The sequence below is a fragment of the Cimex lectularius genome, unplaced genomic scaffold (genome assembly GCF_000648675.2).
Source record: "Cimex lectularius strain Harlan isolate CLEC.00 unplaced genomic scaffold, Clec_2.1 scaffold44, whole genome shotgun sequence".
Lineage (NCBI taxonomy): Eukaryota > Metazoa > Arthropoda > Insecta > Hemiptera > Cimicidae > Cimex > Cimex lectularius.
The window spans coordinates 253,348-261,703 of record NW_019392639.1 but is presented as its reverse complement, the minus strand read 5'-3'; the positions used below and the strand labels follow the sequence as shown (position 1 = coordinate 261,703).

The following is an 8,356-nucleotide window of genomic DNA, read 5'->3' as shown; positions in this document are numbered from 1 at the left end:
TCACGAACCAAATCGCATTCTCCAATCTTCCCGCTTTGGGCCCTTCCTCTGTAAGACCCGTGGCACAGTACTACCAACTTTACTCTTGTAACTGAACTTTGTGACTGGCCACATAATGGGTATGTAACACTTGTTTTGGAAGGATTTTTAAGATGAAAAACAAAAATCAATTTGGTCTTTACTAAAATAATATTTCACCTATTTCAGAAGAGTATTTCTTGCTGTTTTGTTGCTTCAGTTCTTCAGGAACCTCTATGGGACGACTTAATACCTCATAAACAAATGTGTGCGTAATATTTCCACATAATTTGCAAAACGTAATAGAAATAACATTTCTGGTTGTTTGGGTTAAAGGAGAACTTGAGAACTTCCGGGTTTTTTGGCGAGAGAGTAAACAAAAAGGCTAAATCGTTTTGGAGGGCGTAGCCGGCAGAGAAATCGGTGCGATGGGCGTCTGCCAAACGTGTCCCAGTTCCGGGCGGGACAGCCGGAGGTTCAAGGACGGGTTCTTCCTCTCCGGAAGCTGGGAGGCCAAAACATCCCGAACGAGGAGGAGGAGGTGCGAAGGAAGAGGAGTGGGAATCAGACCGCGACTCCCACTACAACAGGTGTTCCAGTCTTATCTCAGTACCAACTTGTGTTTATGCAAGGAATGATTGGATTAAACTGAGGTAAGAAATTTTTGAATTTAATAACATATTTATTTATTTTTTAAAATAAATTTCCATCCCGGATGATACTTAGCGCGATATGTTGCGACACTATCGTTCTCTCCTTTATTTCTGTACATTTTGACAAATGGCGCCAAAAAACCACGCCTTGAAGATTGATTTTATTTCTTTCTACTTAATAATCTCACAAAATCTGTAAAGTTTCAATTTTACTTCTTGCTACATAATCTCACAAAATTTGTAAATTTTCGGGTTTACTTCTTGCTACATAATCTCACAAATTTTGTACATTTTCGATTTTTATTTCTTGTTACATAATAATCTCACAACATTTGTAAATTTTCAATTATATGTATAGCTACATAATCTCACAAAATTTGAAAATTTTCGATTTTTATTTCTTGTTACATAATCTCACAAAATTTGTAGATTTTCGATTTTACTTCTTGCTACATAATCTCACAAAATGTGTAAATTTTCAATTTTACTTCTTGCTACATAATCTCACAAAAAATTTGTAAATTTTCGAGTTTACTTCTTGCTACATATTCTCACAAAATTCGAAAATTTTCGATTTTACTTCTTGCTACGTAATCTTAAAAAATTTGTAAATTTTCTCCTTTTGCTTCGTCCTCCGCTAAATTCTGTTTTATCTCAATGAAAAGCAGATTTCTGTTTCTCGTGAATTCTCAAGGAAAAGTGGGTCTGTGAACGACAATCACGAAACTTATAGGTAAAAAAATTTAATTACACGCATGCGCACTGCGGATAAAGGTTTTGGGTGTATTTTCATTTAAATACAGTCGAATATATCTACTGATAAGGGTTCAAAATTAATCATATATCGCATGTTTCAAGTGCCATTATCACTTGGTTTTTACAGACTGAACCCCTAGAGAAATAATATTTTCTACTTCATTTATCTATTTAATTATTTGTAATTTGTTTATTCATAGAGGAACAATCTGAATGAGGTACAATATAGACCACATAGCACATCGAAATAAATTATAATAAAATAAACAATAAATCGACTGAAGTAGCTATCGGTCCTTAATGTCCTTTTAGACGTCGAGGAAATTTCATTGGGATAGGATCGGGAGGAAAATTCTCGTAAGAGGTGATTCGAGTGGGATTGAAGGTTAGTGCAGAATTTTGCGTAGCTGGATCTAGGAACTTTTTTTTCAAAGGGAACATTTAAGTGGTGGGATGGTACAGTTGGAATTTAGATTTAAGGATTCGTGATTCAAGGGTTTGTTTCCTGCAAAGGGGCAGGTTTAGCCGTACTCCATGTGCCGTTTTTTAATTAATCGGTATCGACGTTTCAGTTCTTTCATTTTAAGTCGTGTATGTGGATCCAAGGTCAGTCCCGATACTGCTCAAGAAAGCAGATGGCGTCTTCGTTAGGTGAGGTTATAGTAGATCAGAGTTAGAGTGTGCGACGGAGGTCGTGTTTTGAATTTTGGTGGTTTGAGTTTGATTTGGCACTTTTTGAACAATTGTTCTTTCTGATGACACCAATGAGCTAAAACGGAGAAGGATTGAAGGGAAATTATATACTGCGAACAGAAGGTAGGACGTGAGGGACGCCTGTGCCTAATACAAAATAGTAAGATTATCCGACACATACCCTAAGCATCTGTCACCTAGGTAGAACTTAAAACCTAGGAAGTGTGATGGGTAGGATGCCAAGTTTTCAGGGTAAATCCAGGTACCATATTTGAAAGAAAGCCTGTATGACTTCTAGGGAGAATCGGACTGCATTTCTTTTTATCAAGATAGGAGACGATGATGTTCACACCACGAATGCGTGCAATTTTAATCCCAAATGTGTTTATAAAGGAGTTTTTCAAAAGGCTTACCAAGAATTTTCAATAAATTGATGGGGCTGTAGGAATACCAAGGTGGTGAGTTTTGTCTGGTTTAGGGATTGCGCGACCCTTGGTAAACTTTCATGGCGACTAGAACAGAGTGGTACGTAGAGTTGTATTTTAAAGGGTAGTTAGGAAAAGTTGGTTGGGTGTTTACGAGACAATGAGGTCAAATCAAGGAGATTTCTGACTTTTAATTGCCTCAGAAATCAGAAGGAGTAGTATCTTGTAAGGATTCTTAAAGTTAGGAGTCGGCCATGCCATGATGACGAGTCAATACTAAAGACAGGTCAGATGAAGATCTGTATAAGCGAAATATTTTTTGTATTGATTTATACGTTTTGGCACTGAATGCAACAAGTTTCATAAAATTCGAGCTTCATAAGTGCTTCTAAAAATGTTGGCACTCACGTATTCAGGTATTATTAACTTAGTAATACTCCATCCTTAACGTTCTTTGAGGATTATCAGCTTTTGCATTGTTTTAACTAGAACATCGTCTAGTAACTTTCTATGAGACATTCGAGCTCGATCTGCAAATCGCTTCTCCAGAAAATTTTTACTTTTTCAACTTTCGGTATACTTATATTATATTGATATTATATTATATTGAAACGTATTTTGCGTTTTATAGGGTAATAATAAGCAAAGAATCGTAGAGACACGTTTTTAAAACCTAAGCAGGACCTTAGGTGTAAGTTGGTTAGTGGTTGTTGCCAAAAGTTTTTTTATTTTATTTTATTTTTTTTATTTTTTATTTTTTTTATCATTTTTTTACGAGGGTTCGCAACAGCAGAGGTCATAAAAACCCTCACGATGCCGGTGTTTTTGAAAAAAAAACAAACATTTGTAAGTATGTTGAGTTCGAATGCAGAACCGCTGGATTCGAACCCGGGACCTTTACCTTACAGTGATGAGCGCCGTGTCAACGACTAAACCTTGCGGCCACCGACGCCCCCTTAAAAGTTTTTTATTAAAATCCAAACTGCTGATTGGTAGATTACCAAGAATAATATTAATTAGGAAAAATATTGTTTGTAATAAACCAAATAATTTTATGAATACTGTACAAAAAATTGGCAAATTGTTCCTGTGACGTTTTGATCTTGAAAAATTGCTGAAATAAAAGAGATTTCGGAGTTGGATACTTGCAAAAGAAAGTAAAATTTCTCCTGAACAGAAAACACGTATCAAAATTGAAGTCTAGGAAGTAAAAGTAGAATTTAAAAAATTAGGAAAGAAAAACGCTTGCTACCAAATAAATTCATCTAAAACTTGAAATATGATTTACTTTGCGTTATTAAGCATCTATCAATCATTTCATTTGAAAAAAAAAATTATGCAGGCTCCTTTGTTAGCGGTCGTTGTGTTGTTGTTGGCATGAATTTTGTAACATTACGTAGTATTTGTAGGTTTTGTATATTTAAAACTAAATGGTAGTTCACTAGTTTTCGTGGTCCGCTTGACCAATTAATATCTTTCAAATAATTAAGGTTTTTAGTTGAAATAAAAAAGTCAGTGTCACGAGCGGGATTCAAACCCACGATCTTCGGCTAAATACGCCGCTGCTCTACCACTTGAGCTATCGTGACCTCGATCCACTCGGACACTAACTTCCCATCTCAACCCCACCTTTTGAACTTTCCCTCCTTTTTGCCCTTTTTCAAATGTCGTGTAATCTATTTGATTCTCGGTGACAAATGAGATGATTTTTATCTCAACTAAAAACCTTAATTAACTAAATGGTAGTGTTTGTTGATGAAGCGATGGCAAAGACGTTAGAATAATTGAAAAGGATGGACTGACTAATAGAAATAAAACAGTCTACTCAAATCATAATTTACACAGTACTATTTCTTCAATTGTGGTCAACTAGATCATGAAATGGTGGTTATTGATTTATAAGCTGAGATTTAACATTTAACAAAATTGAGCAGTCCAGTTGATGCAAGATCTTTGGCTTTGTGATATACACAATTTTTTTAGCGTAATGTCGGATTTACAGGCCTGCAGTAATTTTTAATTTTGTTCCACCTTATTGCAAGAATACTATAGTAAGCTTAGGCGTGACTTAATTAACGAAGTAGCCTGTGATTGTCCCGGGATGTTATTCCACCTGGTCTGGATTTTTAATATTTTCCATTTGGCAATTGCGGTTTTAAGAAGGCAGTTGGGAATTGTTCAGAACGGTTTCTAGTCTTACTGTTGAGGACACCTACCTGGGTAGTAGCCTCAGCCTCTCCCAAGACATTTTGCTTGCATTACGCTTACATTTAAGTTCAACATGGTTTTACTTCCTGATTAACATTTGGCAGAAAAGGGGGAAGGTAGGTCTGAATATGCGTCACGAAACCTTTCGAACCGCGTTTATCAAATTTCTGTATTTTATCTCCATAACCGTGATTTTGGATTTTCTGTAAAATTCTTCGCTGTATGTGCAATTCTTCGGTTTTGAGAATAAAACTTTTTCTTGTCGCATTCATAATACCATGTATGTACATGGGTTTCTTCTTCTTATTCCGACAACCTATAAAGGTAGTTTTCTGCAACTCCTAATATTTGTGCCAGATGAGTCGGTGAGCAAACCTTCAATAATCCAGAATTTTGTTCGGTCTTGGTACAGCGGGCGTGTAGTAAGTTTATGACTTGAGGTTTGAACTGATAGCGAGTAGTCCTACGATCAAGTCCATTGAAAGTTGTGCGAACGACAAAATACCTACCTAGTCGATTCCAGAGTGATAGAAGCAGGTTTTATTCTCCATACAACAAAGTTTCGAGAGCATATGGTAATGAGGTAAATATATATTTTTAAAAGAATGAAATGTTTGGTTTAGGTTATCTTTGTAACGGATCGAAATCGTATAGTGCCTTACAATCTACATATTCACAAAATAAAATTCTTTATAGTTTTTATTAACTATTAGGATTGCGTTTTTTATTTAAAGACCCTGCACCATAATGGCGCCACATACCCTTTTGAAGAGTATTTTGCCGTTTAATAGGATCAGATTATTCCTTTCTGAAGAGGTCAGATCAATGGATTTTCCGTAAATCTTATAAAAATACTTACTCAGTTATATATGAATACAGTTTTGTAAATATAAAGTTGTAAGGAGATGGAATGTTTTTTAATAAAGATTTGAATGGAGGTGTGGGGGAATAAATCCAAATCAAGTTATGGCTGCACAGTTTCTCAGAAATTACATTAATAGGTAGAAACATATTTTTATTAGTTTGGGTTAGGCAGTATTTGTAATAGGGTGTCACATCCTCTAACGTCTTCTTCTGCTTTCTGAATTTCACTCGTTCCGATATTTCCAATCTCACGCTCTGGGCGACGGGCCCAAGTTTCCCCGGAGAATTCACCGCGTTGAAAAATCCCTAAGTTCTCCTCAGATAATCCACCGGAGAGCCGAGTAGAAAATCTAGTAGAGTGTTACCACTGGTTACGGAATTCGGCCTTTTTCCCATCGTATGCATATTTCCCACGATCGGGGTTATATAAGCCGGCGGGAAGGGCTAAAAAAGATCCCGTCCCGTTTGTCCTCCCGCCATTTCCTCTCGGATAGATTTTTTTTTGTTTTTCGAATTTTTCGTTATTTCAAAAGCCCGTAGACCTTGCCGGGGCAACAGGCCCACCGGGCAAACAACGGTTATGTAACGCGATAGCGAGGATAGGAGAAGATCGTAAACCCGACCGTATTTTTGGCCGGCGAAAATAGAAATCTCTTTTGTTACACAACTGAAAAAATTCCGCAGGCTGTTGAAAAATTTTTCAAAATGAATTAAGTGAAACGATTAAGACAATCGGTAAAAACACGTCAAGCTAACAATAGATCGGTTCTATTTAATATTTGAAGTGCAACCTTCCCACACACATGCCTTTAGATTTTCGCTTCATCAGCGGTAATTAGTTCACCGAAACAGTGACCTTAGAGAGACTAAAATTCCAGTCATAATGACATACAGTTAGAGGTACATCAGGCCGCAAACATCTGAACACATTTGATAGGGACAGAGGAAACTGTTTTGCAAAAAAGTTGGCGGATTAATAGACACAGAATAAAAAATAATTACGTTTATTTTAGAAGAACTGGATCGGGTTTGGTACCATGGTATGTAGAGATAAGAATGGATAGGATGATAGCTGATAGGGCCAAGGAAGCGTAGAGCGTGCGAGGATGCCAAGACTATGCCTACCTAGTATTTCGAGATGCGTTAAGGGAGTTGTTGGCTTCAGAGCTGACCTCGGACGTCAAGTGCTGCATCAGAAGCATCCTGTCTATACATATTTGTATATACGGACGGGGAGGGTGCATAACCATCTGAACTGCGGGGCAGCGTACTTACATTCCAAGTTCAAGTCCAGCGACATTACATCGCAGTGGATGAGCGGTCCCTAGCGTGTACCTAGAGAAGACACTGTGTTTCATTCATTGGCGTGGACCAGAGACCTTGCGTAAGACCTCTGAATTACCTCCCGACCTCGCGGGATTCGAAGCGATCGGACTGCCGAAGCGTACAGCCTACTAGGAGGCTAAGGCTAGGCTGACGGAGTCCCTCGAATTCGTCAGGGATGGTGGACGGGGACGGATGTTTTTCGGTGGTGCCTGCCTGGCTTCCTTTTGGCCGAAGGCATAGTCTCTTCTAGAGGGTGGTTAGAAATTCCACTAAAATCGAAATCTAGGCCGGAACGGATCCAAAGGTTTCGACGCCAGCGGAGCTTTAGTGGTTATAGTTTATTTTAACTTATTAAATTCACTAGTTTTCTTGGTCCGCTCGTTTTATCTTAACTAAAAACCTTAATTAATTGAAAGATATTAATTGGTCAAGCGGACCACAAAAAGTAGTGAATTTTTAATTTAAAATGAAGTATATCTTCACTAACGCTTTCCGTTTCATTTGTCGCCGAGAATCAAATAGATTACACGACATTTGAAAAATGGCAAAAAGGAGGGAAAATTCAAAAGGGGGGTTGAGATGGGAAGTTAGTGTCCGAGTGNGTATGAATTATGTGTTTTGACTGCTTATCGGTTCAACAATACAAATATTTCATAGATTCTTTATCGTGACAATTTACAAGTAACTATTTTTCACAAGCCTTGTAACGCGACAGACAAAACAACAATTCCCGCGGTGGGACGGCTCAACAAGGTCAACAGGGAACCATCAATCGGTTAAAAAAAGGAAGTAGAGCGGCTTTTGTCAAATGACAAACGCTGTTTGAACAATTTGCCGATAAAGTTTGAGAGGGTGTATTTATATGTGTGCTTTTGTATATACAAGTGTTAAAGGGTAATTTTTTCTATTTTTTGTTTAGCTTCCATTCTGTACGATTTGAACTTCGTCAAAGAATAAATAACTTTAAAAGGACAATTTTTTAAAGAACCGTTGGGTCACATCTCTAAATTTATAGATAAAGAATGAAAGTGAGTGAAAAATAGGTAGGGGGAAAAAGAAATTTTATCAGTCTTTACATGAGCTCTATTTCGTTATGAAAGGTTTTAAAGATATCAGCTCAGGAGATTTTCTTCAACGTGAAACGACCTCAAATGCTCCCCGACTTACATGTAGATTGAATAATTTTATCGCCTTGCTTTATAGTTTATTTCACACAGGGGATTTTATTGCGAATTTAAATATCTATAAAACAGAACCGAGAATGAGCTTATCTCCGAAGCCGTTTGGGCTTTACAGCCTGATTCAAATCGGTGAAATTTGTCCTTCTAGGGGGCTTTTAATGGATATTACCAATTGGGAGGAAATTTTATTTGCAATATGTTTCAAATGGGCTGTATTTACACGTTGAAATGA

The 8,356-nt window shown here is 37.2% G+C and overlaps 1 protein-coding gene across 1 annotated transcript in view; it reads left to right on the top strand.

The window, feature by feature from the left end:
* Positions 1–558: 558 nt before the first annotated feature.
* Positions 559–8,356, top strand: part of LOC106665412 — an 85,953-nt gene continuing 78,155 nt past the window's right edge. Inside the window, exon 1 of the mRNA XM_014391829.2 lies at positions 559–671. The gene's annotated coding sequence lies outside the window, so the exon portion shown is untranslated. The remainder of the gene's footprint in view (positions 672–8,356) is intronic.